This window comes from Haliaeetus leucocephalus, unplaced genomic scaffold (genome assembly GCF_000737465.1).
Source record: "Haliaeetus leucocephalus isolate CR32 unplaced genomic scaffold, Haliaeetus_leucocephalus-4.0 Scaffold228, whole genome shotgun sequence".
In the NCBI taxonomy this organism is placed as follows: Eukaryota; Metazoa; Chordata; class Aves; order Accipitriformes; family Accipitridae; genus Haliaeetus; species Haliaeetus leucocephalus.
Window position 1 is genome coordinate 19894866 of NW_010972664.1, and position 21098 is coordinate 19915963.

General features: G+C 45.2%; 1 protein-coding gene across 1 annotated transcript in view; it reads right to left on the reverse strand.

The window, feature by feature from the left end:
- Window positions 1-21098, reverse strand: part of LSAMP (limbic system-associated membrane protein) — a 1004442-nt gene that overhangs the window by 954776 nt on the left and 28568 nt on the right. The window lies entirely within an intron of this gene.

Consider the following 21098-nt stretch of genomic DNA (forward strand, 5'->3'; position numbering starts at 1 on the left):
TCCTTAGTTCCTGGAAAACAATATTATCAACTTGATTTTTCTTGCCTGCTCACAGATATTTTGGTAACACAGAATCTTCTCATTGCACATAAAATAAATCTGATGCCTGGGGCCTGTTTCCTGATGGCAGATACCAGAATCCTTATCAGCTAACCTGTTTCGACACTTGCTTTTCTATGGAATAGAAGAGGAAGCCACAGGACATGGTGAATCCAAGCTTACTTCAGAAATGCGTTCCGAGTTCAGGATGGGCCAAGTGGGAAACCTTGTGTTTGATTACTCTCCAGCAGGCTGGAGTTTGGAGCAGGATGGGATTTGGAAGCAGCTCCAGGAAATAATTTGAAGGAAGAAGAAGGAGCTTTGTAACAAGAGCTGCTGGAAAACTTTAGTGGGTTCACAGGTAAATAGCTGTGCCCACATCCAGCCCAAGTGGGCATCGCTCTGTCTTTCTTTGCTTGGTACCACAAACAGCAAGGTTTTTTTGAGACTCTATCCAGCCATAGCTAGCCACTGGCTCACAAGCTTTGTCCGTGGGATCTCAAGTTCCATCTGGTAGCTATCTTACTCCAAAGACACCAGGTTGATATCTGAAGATAAGAGGGTCCACATAGCTCAGCCCTACAGCAATACCACTGTATATCCTGAAGTGTTTATCCTTCTGAAACACCCTTCTAGCTTCGCATTTTCATTGCCAGAGCAGGGTTTAAAGGACAGCAAAATTAAGGAATTCTTTCAAGATAACACAAAAAGACCCATTGAAGAGCAGGAAGCTCAACCTCCAGCTCCCAAGTCCCAGGCTAGTGTTTCATCTTCCCCCCTTCACAGTCTGAGTGTGGCTCCTATATCCCAGCTTTCTGAGAGATCTGCAAGGTAGCTGTGGATATAACTGCTACAGCCACAAGCCAACACATTACCCACAACTGTTCTCACGCCCATCCTCCAGGTCTCTCGCTGACCCCTCTTCCTTTCGCTTGCTTATTTGCTCTTTGTCCACTTTCCCAGGGTCTCTTTTTGACTCTTTCTCATCTTGCAAGGACAGAAATACACACCATCTATGCAGAACTAGACAAGAAATATCCAACTTGCTCCTTGGAAGCAAACAGCCACAGCAAAGCAAACAGCCCTGGCCCTCACAAACCTGGCTTCAGACAATGAATCAAAGGCACTTAAGCTGGCATTAAACCACCTTGGGCTTTTGGAGCTTGCTGGCAGAAAAAGAAAAGCTGAAAGAGAAAAGGAAAAAAAGGAAAGGAGCGAGGTAAGAGGGAAAAAAAAATCCCAAACCCCACAAGTAAGCTAAAGTCATCAGAGGGACAACACAGCTATGCCTTTGCTGTTTGCTTTGATAAACATCACTCCCCATACAGCCTCTGAGGGACTGCCCTCCACCCCCCCACCTCCCGCTTTTGTTCCCTCGCGTCTCCTTCCCCCATTCCCTCAGATCCACGCAGCACCTGCCTCCCTGCCTTTACTGCTCTCTTTCAAACACACCCTTTCCTCTTTTTCTCCACTGACCCTTGCCCCTTCACTCCATCCCCGTCTCAGGCTCTTTTCTTTCACAGGCCTTGACAGAAAGAAGCAGGTCTGAAATTAGCTGTTACTCAATCCCAAATTGCTGACCCTTGGGGGCAGGGACTGTTGTATGCACTTATAGTATCCCGATCACCACTTAAGGCCTTTTGATATTGCTACAGGAACCACATCTAAAGCCAGAAGGGGTCATTTGGGCTAATATAACCTCCAGGATAACATGGGCTGGAAAGCAACTCACTCAGCAATTTCAGCACTCGGTGGAGAAAGTTGTTTGCGTTACATCATCTCTTCGAAAGGTACCCAGTTTTGACTAAAAGACTCCAGCTGAAGGACTGTCTACCATAAACCTAGTCAGACCAGCTGGTATCGTCCTTTTTAACTTCTACCTCATTTCAAGTATAAATTCGTCCGCCTTCAGCTTCGGATTGGTATGTACCATTATGCTTATGCCTAAAATCATCATGTTGTCAGATCTTGTCAAAACCTTTCTTTCTCTTCAGGAAAAATTTCACAAGTTCACAGTTTTTGCCAGGAAAGAAACATGCTCAGATGAGAGGCTTTCCTGTGAAATAATAATATTGGGGAAAACATTTATGTTTAGGAGGTGTGAGAATCCTTTGCTTCAATGAGGATTTGCTTTGATAAGGACAAAGAGCTTCTGCTGTTACCACTTGGACTTTTTGTTTGAAATGCAGAGATTCAGACTGGACATATGGAAAAATTTCTGTACCGGGGAGGGTGTAGCAGGTACCCAAAGAGGCTGTAGGACCTGCAACCTTGTCAAGACTCAGCTACGTAAAACCATGGTGACCTGATCTGGTGTTGGTGGCAGTTGTATTTGAAGAGGAAGCCACACTTTGTGACCTCCAGTGGTCCCTTCCAGCCAGCATGTCGACAGTTCTGTGAAATGCAGGTCAAAACAAAATACTCCAGCCTACCTGAAACTAAGCATGTTACCAAGCCTTCTTCACAGTTTTAGTATCAAGGAAATGGTGCTTTCCAAAGGAAAACTTGGACAGTGTTTTAGCAGGAGTTACAAATTTGCTCTGGAATTCAACCCTTGAGCTTTCCTTAGCATGGGAAAAGCACATGTAGCTCTCTTCGCTTTTGCTTCCTTGCCCTCCTGTGCCAGGGATGGGTGGGCAGGCAGCAGCCCAACTCTGTCTATGTAGAGATGCAGAGTATCTTAGTAAGAGTACCATGGTGAACACCACCTTTATTCTTATGAGAGAGTGGCAGAAAAGCTCACCTGCATAAGAATATCATATTAAAGTACTCCAGAGCAGTCCCTATGCAACACCCAATTCCCAAGCTACAGTGCCTCCTTTTTCCAGAAACTCTTGGCAGGGGTAATAAATAAAAATAAAAATTCAACATTTTCTTTCACAAAATTTCAGCTGAAAAAAATCTTTTGAGATAGTCTTTTCTGTCAAAAAGCTGTCAGTTTTCCCACTGAAGTTTGGAAGAGATTCAAAGTGACAATTTTTTCTTCTGTTTTGCTTTAAAACGTCATATTCCTACCTTTTTTTGGGGGGGGAATGGAATAAAAGCACACATGACAAAGTGACATTTCCACTCGAGCTATCATTTTGTTTCTCCTTTTTTAAGCCAAGAAACAGAAATGGAATATTTTCAGTCAAAACGTTGATTTTTCAACTAAAATGTTTGTTTCAAATTTCCCCTTGGAAAACCCAATTATTTTTTTTTTTCCCAGAAGACCTGATGTTGTTCTCCCTCCCAGAAAAGTTCATTTTCAACATACCTATGTTTCTTTTGCCCTACAGGAATACTTTCTGCACGTAAAAACTTCAACCTATACGAATTAATTTCTCTGCCTTGGCAGTTAATTGGGCAGACATGGGCTGCAGGAAAGGTACTGGGAACCCCGCCCTTCAGTTTGTGTCAAGGCTCTGAAGAGGGGCTGCAGTCTCTCCCCACTTGACAAGGACAGGACCTACTGCCTCTGAGCACACTTTAATTCTGCCACAGTGTATGTCAAGGCACGAGGGAGGGTACAAAATTCATTGGGAGTGTCAGTAACTGCATACAAGTTGGGTCCCAGCCCTTTGTTGGTGGCTGGGAAGAAAACTTTTTTCTTCCAGAGTTTGTAATCAAACACATGTGGCTTTGATAGTCCTTACAGCTCTCCAGAAAACTGTACTTTCATAAATAAATGAAATGCTTAGGGCGCAGTTAGCGACCCTGCTGACTGAGTGCACCCTTCTCCTCCCTGCCTCAGACCTGGCTACCAAATTTTGTGCTGCAATCCAGTGCCCTAATGTCATTTTGCATATGAGAGGTAAAAGCCAAGAGTCATTTGGTCAAGAGCAAAGATCCACACCCCAACTTAATACATTTTACTTTGGTGCCAGGCCTATGGCAATATTAGTGTCTTTGCCCAGGCTTTCTCTTCGGGACTTAGGGAAACGTCTAACTTCCAATCTTCTTAGGAAAGTTTACTCTGCTGCACAATCCTTTATATTAAATCCACTCAGTGATGATAACGTGGCTAGAAATATTTGCCAGCAAGGGATTGAGTGGGTGGAGAACAGGGGTTTGCTGAATTATTGCTCGACTATTTAATTTTCACTTTAGATACATACGCTTCTCTCTGCTTCTACACTCTGCTCACTTTGTTGCTCCAGGCTTCACACCTTACCTAGAACAGTCCTGGTCAAGCATGGCTTTCCATTTTTTTTTTTCTGTTCAGTACCCCACTGCGTAGGTTCATGAAGTGCTGTCTCTTGAAGGACATTTCCAAAACCCATGCCCTGATTGCACATCCACCACCCAACAGCACTCTATCCACCTCCGCTGAGAAAAATTGATCAGTCCTTCGCTCCCTTTCCCTGGAAGGCATGTGGAGGCAGCACATAGTAAACCAAGTACTAGTACTTCTGTTAGAAGAACTTTACCGAGGATATGCCTTGCATAACAACTTAGCTAAAAGACTGCATATGCAACATGTAAAGCATTAGAAAATGCCCACTGGGGTATCTCTGGGAACATCAAGGTTGCCTAATGGCCCAAGCAAGTTGGCAGCTTTCCTCATCACTATTTACATTGTGCCTTCATTTTTATGTTTTAAAACAAGCAGAGCTTCTGACATTAAAAGTGGCATCTATGATGCTGAACTCGAATCTGCAATAGGGAATAGCCAGTAAATGTTACTGTGGGGATTCTGCTGCTACTGGATCCATTGCAGATCCACACATATAGAGGTATTTGCTTCTTTAACCTCATGCTTGTTCATCCAGATAGCTAGTTTAGCAAAAGGAGAGGTTAGAGCTCCTACTGGCCACCTGGTTTACTGCAGTGCCTAACCCTTTCTCTGGTTTAGCATCAACTTCTTTCTAAATCTTATTTCTTTCCCATCTGTCAGCATGATCCTCCAGCCCATGACACAGAACCTGGCTGAAAGGAGAGACAGCTTCATTAACTGTTAGAGAAAGTTGTGCATGAAATCTAATTCAGGAGTCTAGACCCTCATGCCTAAAGGAAGCATAGCTCTGTGCGTGTGGGGAAAATGAAACTCAGAAGTCAGAGGACACCAGGTACAAGATAAGCAGGCTCTGTACTTATGCTCTTTCTTCAAAGCAAGAGGGGACCGTATCTCCTGCTGGTGTCAATGTGAAATATTTTGTACCCTGTGGAAGGTGAGGGAGCATGGAGTCAATTCTAGCACCTTCCTCATGAAGTGAGAGATCAAGGTGTTTGGAGTCTACCCCAGGTGTCGCAAAACAACCCTCAACTGCCCAGCTAAGACAGGAAGAAAGTCTAGAGCATCTTGAACAGATGGTGGGTTAGACAATGAGCTGTAGTGATATCTGAGGAAAGAAACTGCTCTCAACGAGCCCGGTACGTGTTTTTAAATGTGGAAGTACTACTGGACAGACAGAGCTGCAACACCTTTAGACAATTTTAAACTCAGCTCTGCTGCAATGATGCAGCCAGTGACCACTTCCCTGTGCAGCGGGGCTGGAGCAAGGAGCACCCGCCCCAGCCAGTGCTCCTCCTGCCGCCCTCCCTCCCTCGTGCTTCAGAGCCATCTCCCAGTACTCGTGCAAGGCAAGCACGCCTTCACTTCAAGAGGGGTCAAGAAACATAGCATTTCAAGAAATGATGTCTCTGACGTTTTTAAGGCTCGACGTGAATAGAAACTGTATCAGAGTCGTAATGGAAAATGCTCCCCAGTTAGGGGTTATGTGCTGCCCTCGCACAGAATCCATGTTCTCTAAGGCACAAGGCGTGGGTGACTAATAATCCACGAGTCTTCACAACTCTCATGTCTCTATGCACACACAAGCACCCCGCTGTAAAAGAATACATAGATCATCTCACCTGCATGTTGTTTACACAACACTGATAAACTATTACCCCAGATAATAACCAGGCAAACCACTTTTATTCGTATTTATACTCAACAGCTCCCCAGTAGTGAGGACTCTGAGTTAGTTGAGCCCAAGGTATGTGCATAGTAATCAGGCCAAATAGAGGCACCATTCTCATATACAACACTGAACCTGCTTGGTTCTACACCTTGTTGCATTATACTGCTAAGAGCCAAAAAAAACAGGTGGGGCAAAAGTCTTTAGCACAAGCATAAAAACGCGGCCTCTCCGAGTGACCTTCCCACCTCCCAGGTGGAGAAAAAGCTGTCTAAGCAGGGTGACGTGCACACACTTTCCTGTGGTGGGCTGCAATTTTCCTCTTACGTCCCTGACAAAATAAACACGTGGTAAGGTAATCTTTTAGCAGAGACTTAAGTTTAGAGGTTAGACTAAACTGAACTGGTTTAGCAGTGTACAGCAGTCAAGCAGAGACATCAGCCTTCAGAGATAACTCTGCAGGGGTTGTAAAGATGCAGCAGAGAGAAGGGCATGCCATGGGTGACACTGAATTAGTCTGGCAGCAGAGCCTATCAGTACACTGCTACGCTAACCATACACTAGGACATACTAGTACAATAGGGAGTCTGAGTCACGTTCAAAGCCAGATGGAGGAAGATAATCACAGTGCCAAGTCATGGTGGAAGAAAGTGGACTAAGCAAATGTCACACAGACCTCCCAAGACAAAGGGCACCCACAAGAGGAAAAGGGAAGCAGATCACAAAATGGTGTAAAGTGCATTTTGCAAATCTGGGGAAGGGCACACCACTGCAAGTAATTTTGCTACACATCTAATGAACCCAGATCAGCTACTGCTGAAGTGCAGGCTAGCAGAGGGAGAGAAGGAGAATGGGGCCCCAACACGATAACCTGGACTGAAGCCAGTAGAAGCATGGGAATGGCCCTGCTCCTGCATGGGACCTACTATAACACCTAGGAGTAGAATATCTTCCCATCAAAGTATGGGCTTGATAGAAAAGTCATTACACAAGGCTACAGTAGAATATCTGTTATGGATTCACCAGATCAAAAACAGAAGTCTGAGAGACAACTAGATACCCAACTTTTTCAGGCCATAGACAAAACCATGAGTGGAAGGCCAGGCTCATACACATTGGGTATGCTACTCAGTACGCTGGAAGCACAGTTTACAGTGCTTTAGCTCTACCCTGTCCTGGTTTTCTTACCTGCTTTTTTGGGCTGACATTTCCACATCACTTCACCACATAAAAAAGCCTATTTTGTTCAGTTAAAACAAAACAAACAGCACACACAACACAAAGCAAGATGTACATACTGGCCATTTGTTCTGGATGCAAAGGCAGGGTCTACACAGGCATGCCACCCCCTCAACCCTTGCTGATATCAGATGAGTCTGTCAAGTCTTGCATGCCCAACATATGATTTGTTTAATTGCCCATTTCTCTTTGCTCTTCTGTTGGCTAGCCTTGGGCCTCTGTCTTTGCAGTACAACATTCCAGCTTGTCTCCTATTCTGTAACCCCATCCCAAATACAGCTGGCTAAGGAGGTCTGTGAACTGTTGCAAATGATTACAGCAGCCATGAGGCTGCACAACATTCAGGATTGTGCTGCCAGCGAGAGCCTGCTACACCACACAAGCCCCACCTAAACCGTTGCTCCCTTTCCCTGGATCCTGATCCTCCTCTCCTGCATTTCTTGACTGGGACCACGCTCTGGCATCTGTACATGTAATTTTGCTGTCTGCAAGACAGTCAAGTTGAGAAGGTATCTGAGATTGTATTTCTGGTACAGAGAGAGCTCCAGGGCTTATGTAAATCTGCTCCTCACCCTGGGCAAGGCAGAAGACTCGAATACGATGAACATAAAAAAGCCAATTCTTTATGAGGCTGTTGGACACAAGAGGAAACGAGAACTGAAGGACCTCAGACTGTGGTAGCAGTTCAGTGTCATCTGACCAGGTCTTTATATCTAGCCTGGATTGAGGGCACACAAAGGATGGATGGCGCATGGCTGGCCTCTATACTCATTCCTTCCTTTTGTCTAGGAGTACTAGGATGGGAAGTTGGGCTGATCATTAGAAAGCACTTTTAATCAGACCTTCATGAAGATCACAAAGTCATCAGCTCACGGTGACGGATTGCCAGGGACTCCATGATGAATGCATTTGCAAATATTACTGCAGAATAATTTCCTTCCATCGCCAGAGCACTCCAAACAAATTAGATTCCCTCTAATCACATCTCCTGTCTGTGGATGAGGAAAGATGGGCCCGTCAGCACAAACGCATTTAGGGGGCGGGCAGCGGAGGGGAGAGAGTGGGAGGTAAGGGTCTAGATGCAGCAGGCAGGCAGATGAGGTGCTGGAAAGTTGCCCAGCTTTGAGGAGAGCCTCTGAGCAGTGGTGTGGATACACGGTAATCCCAAACATGTTAACAGCTCTCCCCTTGCTGGCACACACACAACATGAATGCTAGAGGATGAAGACAGAAAAGCCAGCCATTCACCTGGAATTTTACAATAGTGCAGAATAAGAGAAAAGAGAACAATGCCAGCATCCTTTATCCCAGGTGCAGCCCTTGCTAAGGTTACACAGATGAGCTAAAAGCAGTTTCTGCAATGAGGCAAAGCCTGTGCTGCTTTCTGCACTCTCTTCCCCATGCCCCACCTCTAGCTGGGATACTTGAATTAATGAAGCAGAAGGAACAGCTTCCCAGACAATCCAGTGCAGGTGACTCACAAGGTGCGGTACTAGGATGGAGACACAGTTGGGAATTGTTAATTAGTACCAGGTGGCCATTATGCCATGCTGGAGGCATTCAACAAAGTTGGTAGCTCTTAATTCATACTAAGCCTAGGCATATTAGTTTATGGCTCTTTGAAATCAGGGACACAACAGGCCTTCAGTTTAAAGACAAACCAAGGCTGAACAGCACTGTGTTTTTAAAAATGGAAAATACTGTACCCAAAAGGATGGTCTAAGTAAGATGTCTGAAGGCTACTATTCTTCTCCACACTACATTTAGCATAAGCGCTGGAAGCTGGCCAGGAAAATTATTGTAGAGTAGCATGTTCATACCAATATCCTGTCCATCATCTACAGTTTTCCTGAGTGCATGAATTAACCCAACAACAGCTTCCTTCTCCCTTGCCTTAAAAATCAAGTGTCATCGCTTAGTGACCGACCTGGCAACTAACAGGTTATAGTTCCTGTTCCAGGACTGGGCAAGTGCAATCTGTGGAGATAAGTTGGTGCTACAGCAAGCTCAACATTTACTTTATCTGGTTATTCTCCAGCATTGGCTTGAGATCCACTGTACCCATTTTTGCTAGGAAATTGGGGGAGCCTGATACTCTTAGAAAGCAGATTTTGACATGTTTCCACACATGAGGTATGAGAGTGCAACGTGGTGAAGACAAGGATCACGGGCACATTCTGTGAACACAAAGCAGTAGGAACAAGCTAAAAGAGTTAATTGCGATGCAAAGTCTGAGCAAAGTATGTAAGGAAAGACTGAGAGACACGCTGCACTTGCAGGCCTGTGCGTTATCTGTTGAAGGACTTATAGTTGTGCTTTATTCATTTCCCTGCTCAGAGGATCTAGGGTAGTTTTTGGCTTCCCACTCCCTAGTTGATACCAACTTACTGTTCACAGTCCCCACTCCCGGCAGCTCAGAATCTCTGCCAACAGCTCACTATTGAAGGAAAAACGTAAGCCCAGTCCGTGCCCCTTTTAATTAGCTTTGAGATCTGGCACCGAGTGAGCTGACACAGAAGAGACAAAGTAAAGAAAAAGTCTTGTTTAAAATATGGCGGGGAGCTAGCTGTGGAACGGTGAGCGGGGGGAGCAGAGGAAGGCAAGAGGAGCTGCAGCGAGAGCAATTGGCCTTGTTTGTTCTCCTGGAAGCCTCTGTGTGCTTTACCTCCAACGTGCACTGGATTTATATAGGGGGCAAACCCTCACGGGCCAGTGGGCTCAGAGCAAGGCTTGGGCCAAGAAGCAGGCAGGCTGCTGCCAGCTTCCCCTCCTCCTCCTCCTCTCGTCCACTCCCGCTCTCTTTCACACTCTCACACAGCAGGACCTTCTTATCAGGTATGATAAGCAGCACTCCTGAGCACAGCTGGCAGGCTTCCAGCTCACGTTCCAGGAGCGCGGCCGGGCGCTGCCGCTGTGTGAGCACACTTTAATAAAACTCTGATTTTTATCTGAACATTTTATTAATCCAAGCTCAGCCGTTTGCCAAAAAAGCCAACGCATTGAATATGCCAATGTGTGTTCTCTCCAGTTTCTAATGCCAATGTACCTCTGCCCACAGAGTCTCCTTTGCTTCACGCTGAGATGCATTTTTTATGCAGAGTTTCTCCTACTTTATTACTTGCCCCTCCACCATGCTAGGGAGACGGTGGGGGCTCTTGCAACTGGTTTCCCCTCCCTTCTTTTGCAGAGTGATTTTGAACAGGAAAGGGAAAAATCCTGATTTTTCATTAACATATTCCTACTGCCAAAATTACTGTTTTCCCCACACACAAAGCACACGGAAAGACACTGGACAGCTGCAAGCTATTCCAACAAAAAAAAAAGTCAAAAAAAAGTCTTTCCTTCCACTGCTGCCCTGCTGTCACTCACCACCTCTCATGACACATCCATCCCAATCCTCTCACAGGGTGGGCTGAAATGTAAACATCACTGGGTGCTAGAAGTCAGCCCGCTGCAACATGGCCAAAGGAAAAGAACAGGAAAGATGGAGAGGTTTGTGTGGGACCGGGCATAAAAGAGAAGATGGATGTTCTAAAAGCATCCATGTCTGGACAGTTTTTCCACGCCCTGGTTGATGACATGATTTTCTGGAATAAGACAGCCTGCTCTGCTGCTTTCCCTACTCTTATTTTGCCAGTTTGAGAATGGGGCCCAAGGGCTTTCAGCTCGATAAGGGACTATGCTGCTGGGCCATGTTCTCACCTAATGGAGTAGCTCCCCTGCTGTCCGTAAGACTGATGACATTCAGTGCAAAAACCTTTTCGTGAACTGTATTAGAGCACCAAGCACCCTGTAGGACTATGATACTGATCCACAGTCTTTACTGTTTCCAAACCAGCAACTGTATTTTCACCTTTCATCCCTAGAGGAGGTCACACTTTTTCCCATTCCATCTCTCTACGATTCTTCTGCAGAGGCTGTCCTCATTCGTCCACTGCTTTTTTATATGCTTAATACATTTCCCCCACAAGCTTCAGATCAAACTCTCCCATTCTGTATTCCAAACCCTGCTCATCTCCTGCTGCAAGCACAGTTTGCCTTCCATCCCACTTAAGCCAGGCTAAATCCTAACCTACTCCTGTACAAGCTCAGAACTTCCTGTCATTCCTTTGAGAAAAGTTCATTGTGTTTTTAAGCTTATCGTCGCAAACCTTCTGACTCTTTGGGATTCTCCTTCAATCCAGTCAAGGGCCCCCTTTTCGGCTGTCTGATCTGCCATAACAAGTGCTCAGCAAAAACCATAAGAAAGAGCAGGTGCTGTCCAACTGGGACTGCACCTTACTAGGCAAGGTGCCATGAAAACGCAAGACAGCTGGATGTCACTTCCCAAGCCACAGAGGCAAAAGATTTGACAAGCAGCTCAAATGGTAATCAGTAAACGGTAAAATGGTAAACGGGGACTTTGAAAGCAAGGACAAGGATGTACACCTAGTTCTTTCTTCTCTGACTATTCATTTGGGCAGTGACGTTTTGGAGGGAGACATAGATTTAGTGTTGTTAATCTGTTAAAACTGAAATGAAAGAGCAAGAGAAGATGGAGTTCTGCCTGACAACTCAGGAGATACTTAAGAGACTGAAGTTCAGCTGTTAGCTCTGCTGGAGACATCACATGTGGTATTGGTCAAATCACTATGCCTTAGCTCCTTCTTAGTATAGTTAGGATGCCTAAAATAGTCCAGCCCTGACTTCAGCAAGGATCGTGAGATAATGTATAGCAAATAATGATTGAAAATTAGAGTTGGTGTTCTTCTAAAGGCTCTGAACAACAAGGAGGTAGGAAAAACTGCTGCAGGGATAACAGACAGAGAGGTGAAATAATGAGCTTAACAGTGCCATGGGAATAAGATGTCCCTAAGTCCTATTCCTGTTAGGGTTTTACATAAAGTCTGTAATGCTCCCTGTCTCACTGTTTCCTCAGGCAAAAGACAGGCTGGCTGCTTATGCTAGCCAAATGTTACAGTCAATTCCTTCAGCCCCAATCTTTGGGTCTGTCTTCTTTTGCATTAATCAACTAAGTCCAAAAAAACCCCAGTGAGCCAAACAACCCTCTGCCCCCTGCCAAACAACAATCAAATTGCATCCTGCATAGGACCACTGAAAGTTTCAAAGAATGCTGCGGTTTGTTTGCTGTAGACTTAGGAATATAACGCTGAGTAGTATTTCTGTATAAGGGGTGGAGCTCAAACCAGGTTCATTAAGATTTGTAGTCTGCATTGTCTAAAGGCAAGAGCTGCTTGGCCCTAGGCTCAGGATAGCAAAAGAAATGTCTGTGCCATGCAGAATGATATAACTTAGATCCTAGAAAAAGCGTGGACAGATTAGTACGGCATGCTGATCAAGCTACTGTGCTCTGCTTCTCCAGGCAGCTAAGTAATCTGACGGGACGTCTTTCCACGCACGGTTATTCTGCTCCCAAAATAGCTGAGGTGATCTTGCACAACACTGAGGCACACACAAAGAGAGACTGTCTTGCCCCTTGTGAGCTTACAGCCATGCTGGCATTCAGTCTTTCCACAAGAGTGGTTGTTTAGATCTAGCCACACATAGGTTATTTATTTAAAAACCCAAAAGTACATGGCTGTAATAATCAATTAACAGCTTCCCCACAACTCATTTACTTCACAGCTTGATCTGTGCTAAGGATTAGGTTCTCTCTTCAACTAGGTGTATGATCTCAAAGTAGAGGTGTGAGCATCTTTCACACACCTAGAATCTTCTTTCAAAGTGTCAGACACAGGTGGTTGGACTAGATGAGACTTGGGCTCAAATATTTCTGCACTTCTGACATTAAAGACTGTGCTACAGATAGTGAAGAAGCCAGGAGAGTCCCCTCCAGTGCGAGTTTAACATTAAGAAGGTCAAAGCCTTAATGAATACAGCGTAGGGAATAAGACTGCTAATTTTGCCTTATGAGCATAGTTTTAAAAGGACTAGGGAAAGAACAAAGCAAAGTACAACCCTTTTTCTTTCCTTTTTTTTTTTAAATAACTATGATTGCAAGCACAATAATTGGAGACAGAAACCTCTGAACTGAGGCAACAGTAGGGAAAGAGTAAGGAATAAGCAGCTATGGGTGATGGTTCCTCATGATCCTGAAGTATTAATACAAATAAAAGCTTGTTATCATTTTTGAAAACACAATAATTGATCGCCTGCTCACAAGATTGTTCCTGGTAAAGATTATTATGCGTGCCCTGGGCAAAATTTAACACTGACCAGTAGACTTGTCAGCATAGGGCAAGGGCTCTGGGACACCTGCAAGGGCAATTGTACAACTACCCTGCCTCTGCCACGCTGCTCTGCCATGTGCAAATCTAGAGTGATCCCAAGTGGGAGACCGTCTTGCTTCAAAAGAAGATGATTAAATGCTGCAGTCCTCCCCTAAAGAAGGAGGCTTATCACTCCAAGGATCTCTTTGCAAGGCAATTGCTTGCCCCTGTGATGGGAGAAGACACACAGAAAGAATCCAAGGCGCTTGCCAGCCCCTACCTGACATGGTGAGGAGTGCTCGTGTATGGCCCAGCTACACAGATGACAGCTGCTGTTCAAAACCTCTCTCTTCACAGGCTTGTGCAATATTTGTACAGAGCAATATTATCCTAAATGTCTTCTAATTATTCCTCTGGATTAATGAAAACCTGTTATATTATTGACGGGTCTTTTGCAATATTTATAAAACATGGATCAGATTAAGGAGGAATAAATAAATATGTAGAAGATACCTAACATGTAAATAATAAATATTCAGTCATCTATTTTTTCACAAGATGGTTTAAATATATGGCGTTTTCAATAAATCTTTAATAACTCTGCAAATATTTATTTATTTGCTTTGAAGCATACGGGAATTGCAAGAAAGCTCTGCAGACTCCAGAAAGGGCAGGCAGATGGAACGCATGCCCTGCCATGGAGCCTTCAACCATCTTCTGGCAAGGAAGGAAAACACATCCCGAGCTGCTCAAGGCCTGGGAGTGAAGAGAGCAGAGGGAGAGGACTTCCAGGAATTGAATGGAGAAACATCCCCATTGCTTCACAAGCAGCCTTGCACAACAACCGTCACTGCTGCACAACACAACACCTACGCCCAGCCAACCACCAGCACGTTTCACAAAGCTCATAATTACATTACAGAGAAGTACTCGGCCTCTACAGGATTCTCTGCCCCAGCTATCCTAACAGCAAGGGAACTACTGAGAGCATATTTGCTGGAGCTTCCAAGCCTACAATAAGAAAGGAAAAAAGGAAGACAAGAGACAGTTTGGTTGTGAACTACTCCCAGTTTTCCTAAGTAGTCTAGTTTTTCCACAGGCTAATATATCAAGAGAGTTGTTGCTCTGAAGACTCTACCTATGGCATTAAACATCCTGAGACCTGTGGTAAAGAGCAGATCTGCTTTCCCCAAATAGGAAAGCTGGACTGTGCTCAGTTTAGGAACCCTCAATATCCTATGTCTGAGGGGATTTGGACATAAATTGGGGTGTTCACTCTCTCAGAGGACACAAGGTCATACAGGGATTTTAAAATTCAAACACCACTACATTATCAAAAAGTTCTGCTTTACTAGAGGCACCTATGGTTTGTCTATCATGACCCAGAGAAGCATCATGGCAGGTTATCAAAATGTGACTCTTCTGAAATATGTTTGCATAGCATCAAATGCCTGCTAAGACAATGGCTTTTCATAATCATTTGATATTATGGTAAGAAAAGCTTTAAAATTAAATGCCCAAAACACAGTTAACACATTTGGTTTTAATGGGATAGGATGGTCATTGCATGTTAAATAAATACTGATTGTAAAAAGCAAGTCAAGTTGCTGAGTTTTAATAGCTGTGCAGTAAATAACTGTTTATGCATCATTACGTGGATTTGGAAGCATCAGCAAATATGCTTTTAATAATCAATTGATACTTAACATATAATATCTGTCTGATTAAATCAAAGGAGATGGATGCAGCCACAGTAATTACTGCATATTGTTACAATGCCATTGGATTAGGGAAACATATTTATTGAGGTGGAAAAAAGTCAGAGGTAGATACATATCTCCTTGCATGTCTTCTTACTGCAGTACCTTGGGCTGTCATCTCATTGATTTCCCAAGATAAGCAACATTCACCCTAGTCAATACTTGGACGGGATACCACTGAGGGAAACCTAGAGTGCTGAGGGAAGCGGTGCTAGTAACACAACTGAGATCGCTCTATCATTTTCCGGAGGGAAAGCGCGATGCTGCAAGTCCTCTGAAGTGCAACACCCCAGAGGGGATATTGCACTCGCCTCCCCTGCAGGCAGCAGTCCACAGCTCATGCTGTGAGCCGCGGAGCTGTGGGTCTCCCCATCCAGGCAGACTCCGCGGCAGCTAATCACATTCCAGTGCTCCAAACTGCTGAAGTTTCTTGATGCAGCATTACTCCCCATTTCATGCCAGAAAGAAACGTCCCTCTGGGACAGGCTGAAGCAAGAAGACCATTAAAGCCTTCCTTCTAGCTGCTGAGTATCCTTTTCCCACTTCAGAAGTCCCCAAAGAAAATCCTCTACTGGTCTACTCCCTTACACCTTTAGTGGGGCAGGACCGGTGGCCAGAACGACAGCAATTTGTTTTACAGACACTGCTATTACTCTAATCACAGTCCAGTTCTTGACACAGAGAAACGCAAGGTGGCTTAAAGCACCTGGGCTTCCCTACCTCTAGTTGTACCTAGTGTGACATAGTATGAGCTGAAGATGTAGCTCAGATCTAGTTTGAAACTTTGGTCACTGGGAACACAAACATGCTCCTATTCACTGATAGCTGTAATAGAACTACCCTTAGGCCACACATTTAAAGCCAAGGAAAGAAAATTTTGGCATAGGCTTTAAGTTCTTAAACAAACAACACATGCTTATTACAAATGCACAGTGTATGAAAATGTAGCCTGTACTAAAGCAAACCGGGGAAAATCCTCCATTGTGTACATTGCTGTAGGCTACCCAAAAGCAAATGGGACCGTGGCACTTCAGCGAACACTAGGGGCTGGCTCCTTTACTCATATATGTAAAAGCAGAGAGAACCAACAGTTCCATTCAACCCAGTCCCACATTTACCATCTGTATTTATCCTCCCTCACACCAAACCCTCTGCAGGACAGGAGGGCATCTGGGACCAGAGACATGAGTGTTAGCAGGCACTTAATTCCACTGACTCCAATGGCAGTCTAGAGGCCGGAACAAGTGAGTCACATAAATCTCTCTTTGAATCTCAAGTTCAATTACCAGGGGCCAAAGTACTATATTAAAAATAGGTGAACCTCAAAAGGTTCAGGAAAACATCTTAAAACTTTCAGGAAGTTGCAGAAACACATCTTTAATTCCCTACATGTTAGTGAGCTTATAAGGCTAGGAGTTTCTCAGAGATTTGCCAAAATTGTTGCTTCTGATCATACTGAAAACATTGCAGAAAGAAAAAAAAATCCCCCCAAGCCCCCTTACCCTTTATCTCCCCAACCACAAGCCTGCACTAAAAGCAAGCAAAATAGATGATGAATTTGAACCAATGCAGGAGAGCGCACAAATCCACCTGTTTTGTTGCCTCTGCTACAAAAAAAAAAAGAGCATCAGGACTGACATCTTTAAAAACGAACAGAAACGGCTATGCTCGCTAATGTTATTAATAGAGCAGCAGTAACAACAGTGCTACTTTGGATTCCTAGAGCACCTTGTATCCTGTGGTCTCAAAGCACTTTACAAAGAGCTGACTAAACATCACTCTGCCCCATTTGAAAAAAAAAAAGTAAAAACACAGCACAGTTTCAGCATCATCAACCGCCTACAATACTCGAACCCTGACTCCCTTGCCTTAACAAGGCCTCGCTTGCTTGCCTATTGATTGGCAGAGAAGGATAATAGTAACCATCAAATCCTAAGGTTTCAGGAACCTAAGTGGATTTTCAAAGGACTGTTGTCTCTGCTTTGCTCCCAACCTTCCCACCCCAATACACATCAGCGCACCTTTGGACAGAGGCATTATGGCATTTTCTTCATTTTCCTCTAAATCTTGAGGTCAAAAATGCAAAGAATAACACAGACTGGTGGACCAGTAGCCCAACATGGTAAATGGCACCTTGGCAAGAAGCGGAGTGCAGCCCAACAGTACTTGCAAATTCTTCTGTAAGCACTGGAACTAGGGACACCCGTTTTTCAGATGGTTGGTATATGTTGTGTGTAGGGTTATCTAGGTGGGGTTGTTTTTTTTTTGGGGGGGGGGGGGGGTGTTGGGTTTTGGTTTGGGTTTTTTGGTGGGGTTTTTTTTTTTTTTCATTTTAGGGTGTGGAGGTGTGGGGAGTGGTTTTGGTTTTGGGGGGGAAAAAAACATCTCTGAGTGAGGCTTCTCCCACTACCTGCACATTGCTAGTTTCTTCTGGATGGAGTCTCTGTTGTCCAAACATATAGCTGAGTTCATGCAACTGCAGAACTAACAAGGTCACTTCCCTCCTGTTTTCATGAAAACTATAAGGAGTGAATGTCTTTGAGATTTCAATTTAGCTGAAATCAGTCAAAACACTCAGTAATTACGGAAGATTGAAAGACAGCCAGACACTGTGCTCACAGAAGCTATGTTTCTATATGAAACCAGGCTGAGAAACAGGTGAAAAGAAAATCTAGAAGTCATGTTAGCTGAAAGGTTTACCTGAAAAAAGGCAATATGACACAGAGTGCTTCTTTATCTGAATAGTCCTGCGTAAATTGATGGAGCTACTCAGCAAACAAGGACTGCAGCATCAGGTCTGGAGCAGGGCTTCCTCTGCTTGCCTTCTGTTGAGATGCGAAACCGACTCTGTATCGACTCCAAGGCCATCACCCGTAATAAGATCAAGCCAGTACAAAGGGGGCGTTGAGAAAACAGCTTGCCACAGCCGCAGCATCAGGGAATAATCCAGCTGCAGGCCCTGTCGCACACGATCCATTGATAGTGGAGGGAGGAGGTAAACCTCCCTCTTCCCAGAGAGCCAGTTTCTGCTATCCCAGTCCTCATCCCCAGCCAAAGCCCGGCCAGCCTTGCCAGCTGTGCAGCCCTGCAACCACAAATAAGAGCTCACAGAGGAGCGGCTGGGAAGCAGACTGGTTTATTTTATTGTTTCGCAACTTCTTATTTATGAAAATGCTCCAAGAGCCTGGATACGGATCAAGTTTCGCTGTTCAATATTTATTAGAGTCTCACCTGCCTCACCAGAATGGGAACTGCAGGCACTTTGATTAATGGATTGGAAAAAAGAAATGTATAGTTTCCCTGTCGCTTTGGTAAGCACCTCCCTGTATCTTGTGCCGAGAGGCTATTTTACAGCATCGCAGTCCTCGGTGAATCTCTGCTGATTGCTTGCTGCCTCCCTACAGCAGCACTCTGCTCAGAGGTGCAGGGTGGCACTGTGTTTTATCCTGTAGCTGGAGGTGGAAGAGCACCGCGGTGCTATGTCAAGTAGAAATAGGCCCTCTCTGAACAGCAATAAAAGCACCAACTTAAAATATCACCCCAATGGCAGCTGCAGGTTGGGGAATAAACTAAGTTCTTCTCTGTGCTCAGAGAGCACCCACCAGTGCCAAAGAGGGATTTCTGGCTGTGGCCTGACCGCTCTCCCAAGGACACGGCTGTGTCGCCTTTGGAGGCAGAGCAGTTTTAGCAGAAGGCTGTAGACCCAGGCAGCTCCAGCAGCTGCACCCTGTAAAGCACAAGTCTTAGCCAGTCCCTGTCCCTCTGCCTTTCTTCATCAGCCACCTCTGGTTGTGAGATTAAGTTTAGGCCCAGCTTTACGCCAGCCTGCTGCTTTCAAGCTAAATGGAGTTTGCACTTTGCTCCAGTACAAGGCTACAGAATACTTGTATTTTGCCACTGGCTAGCCAAGAGGCACTGCAGAAGCAGACCCTATACAGTCAGTTTTACAGCAGGAATTCTTCCCATCCCCATAGTGACCTGTTCCCAGAGCTCAGCTTTCCCCCAGGATTTTGAGGTACAGCACAAATACCACTACCAACAGCTGCTATCCCACGGCTCTGAGCCACACAACGATTCTAGCATATGGTGCATTGGGTCAAGACTGCTCCTGCATGATACACAGAGAGCACGGATTCAATCTATACCTTATCTATACTAAGGCAACACAAGGTTTTTCATCAATGGTGAAAGGAGAGGGTTGATGGGGGTCCCAAAAGTTGGGGTTTTTGGGGGTTTTGTTTTGTTTTTTAAAGCCTCCTGCATACACTCCCCATGTCAGGTACCTGGGCACACACTGCACTGCACTCTCACCATCAGAGCAAGCAGCTCAGGGCTGAGGAAGCCAAAAGGGGAGGAAGAGGAGAGCGGAGCAGATTTCCTCCAGGAGAGGGCAGTCCCATACACACACATACCGGTAACTCATTCCACATGCTGGAAATGAATCAGTCCTTCATAGTGAAAAAGCCCCGTTATCCCAACATCCTCAGTCAGTCTGTCTTCCCTTGACTGGTACAGGACTGTGCCCTGCAGATGCCTGGAGTGTGTGCAGTTATTTAATCCTGCACATTGTAATCTTCTTTTATCTTTACATTTCGATGAATAACTTGCTGCTCCAGTGGAAGTGAGTGCTGGCGTGTGCTAGCCCCAGGCACAGAGGGGCCAATGCTTGCAAGGGTGGCTCACACACTGTGGCACACCATGGGCTTTGCCTTCAGATACCAACCTCATATCTGCCTGGAAAAGTCTAATCCTTCACTCCTGTCCTGGAAACCTTCCACATAAAACACATCTGTGCTCACATAGACTGATTAATCCAGCTGCAGACTCCCCACACCAGCTCTGCTGCTGCCCCAGCTTCTTGCCCTGTAGCCCCTCAGCTGGGGGTCCCCACACCCAGCTCTGCCAACCTCTTTTAGTCTCCACTTTCCGATTTCCACGTTCCTATTTCCACATTTGCCAAGACACCTCAGACCTGTCCTGCAACCTGTCTCCTTGTGATTTTGTCAAGGGAAGTTTGTTAGCCAGGCTCGATACGCAACACCTCTGTGGGGCTGATGTAGCATCACCCAACTCTCCTCAATCCTGGATTTTTGGAGACCATGCTCCTGTACCAGGCAGCACTTCAGTCATTGGTTTGAAGCTTGTGATGGGCCATCCTCATCCCTTCCCAGGGATGCTTAGGTACCAAGTACATATGTTCCCAAAGGACTTTAAGAGGATTCGGCTGGACTTCAGCTAATTGCTGCTGCAAATTAGGTCTAAACCCATTTGTCCCAACTGTGTGATGGATGAGACTGTACATTATGGCAGCTTATAAAGTCTACATTTTTATCAAAAGATTGGCAGTTCCTGTGGGCCCAGCTAAGATAAAAAAAGATGAATAGGGCCTTCTGCTTCCCAAGCCCCTTTTCCCTGCTTGCGCCTTCTCCCTGGTTTTTGTATTCAGCTTAGGACCTCCAGGAGCGTCTGGAGGAATTCATTTCCTTCGCAGCCCACCCCTCATTCTCCCGAACGAAAACTAAAGCTGGTTTTTCCAACTTGGATTCGCAGGAGAAATATGAAAGCTAAAGGCACACGGTATAAATAAACATGCAATGGGAACACAAGAGGCAAAACACAGAGGCCCAGTGCAGACGAGAGAGACAATACAGCATAACAAATAGCGAGCTGTGCTTCGCCTGTGGCATTTTCCAGCTACATCAATAATTATATAATACAACAGTCGCCGATTTCTCAGGCGCGGATCAATACTGACTGCGGTGCCACCCCGCTCTATGGCGGGTTGTGGACCGAGGGGCTCTTCGCAGGCCCCCGCTTTGCCTGTGCCTGGGATCGATGATTGCATTTTGCAGGCGATGCCAAGGGCTAGGGAAACGGCAAGCGTATTCTCCAGACTAAAGACACTGGGGTCTGCCCATGGTGTGCGATACTGCCAGCATTGGTGGGAAACGGCTTGCCTTTTTTATTCA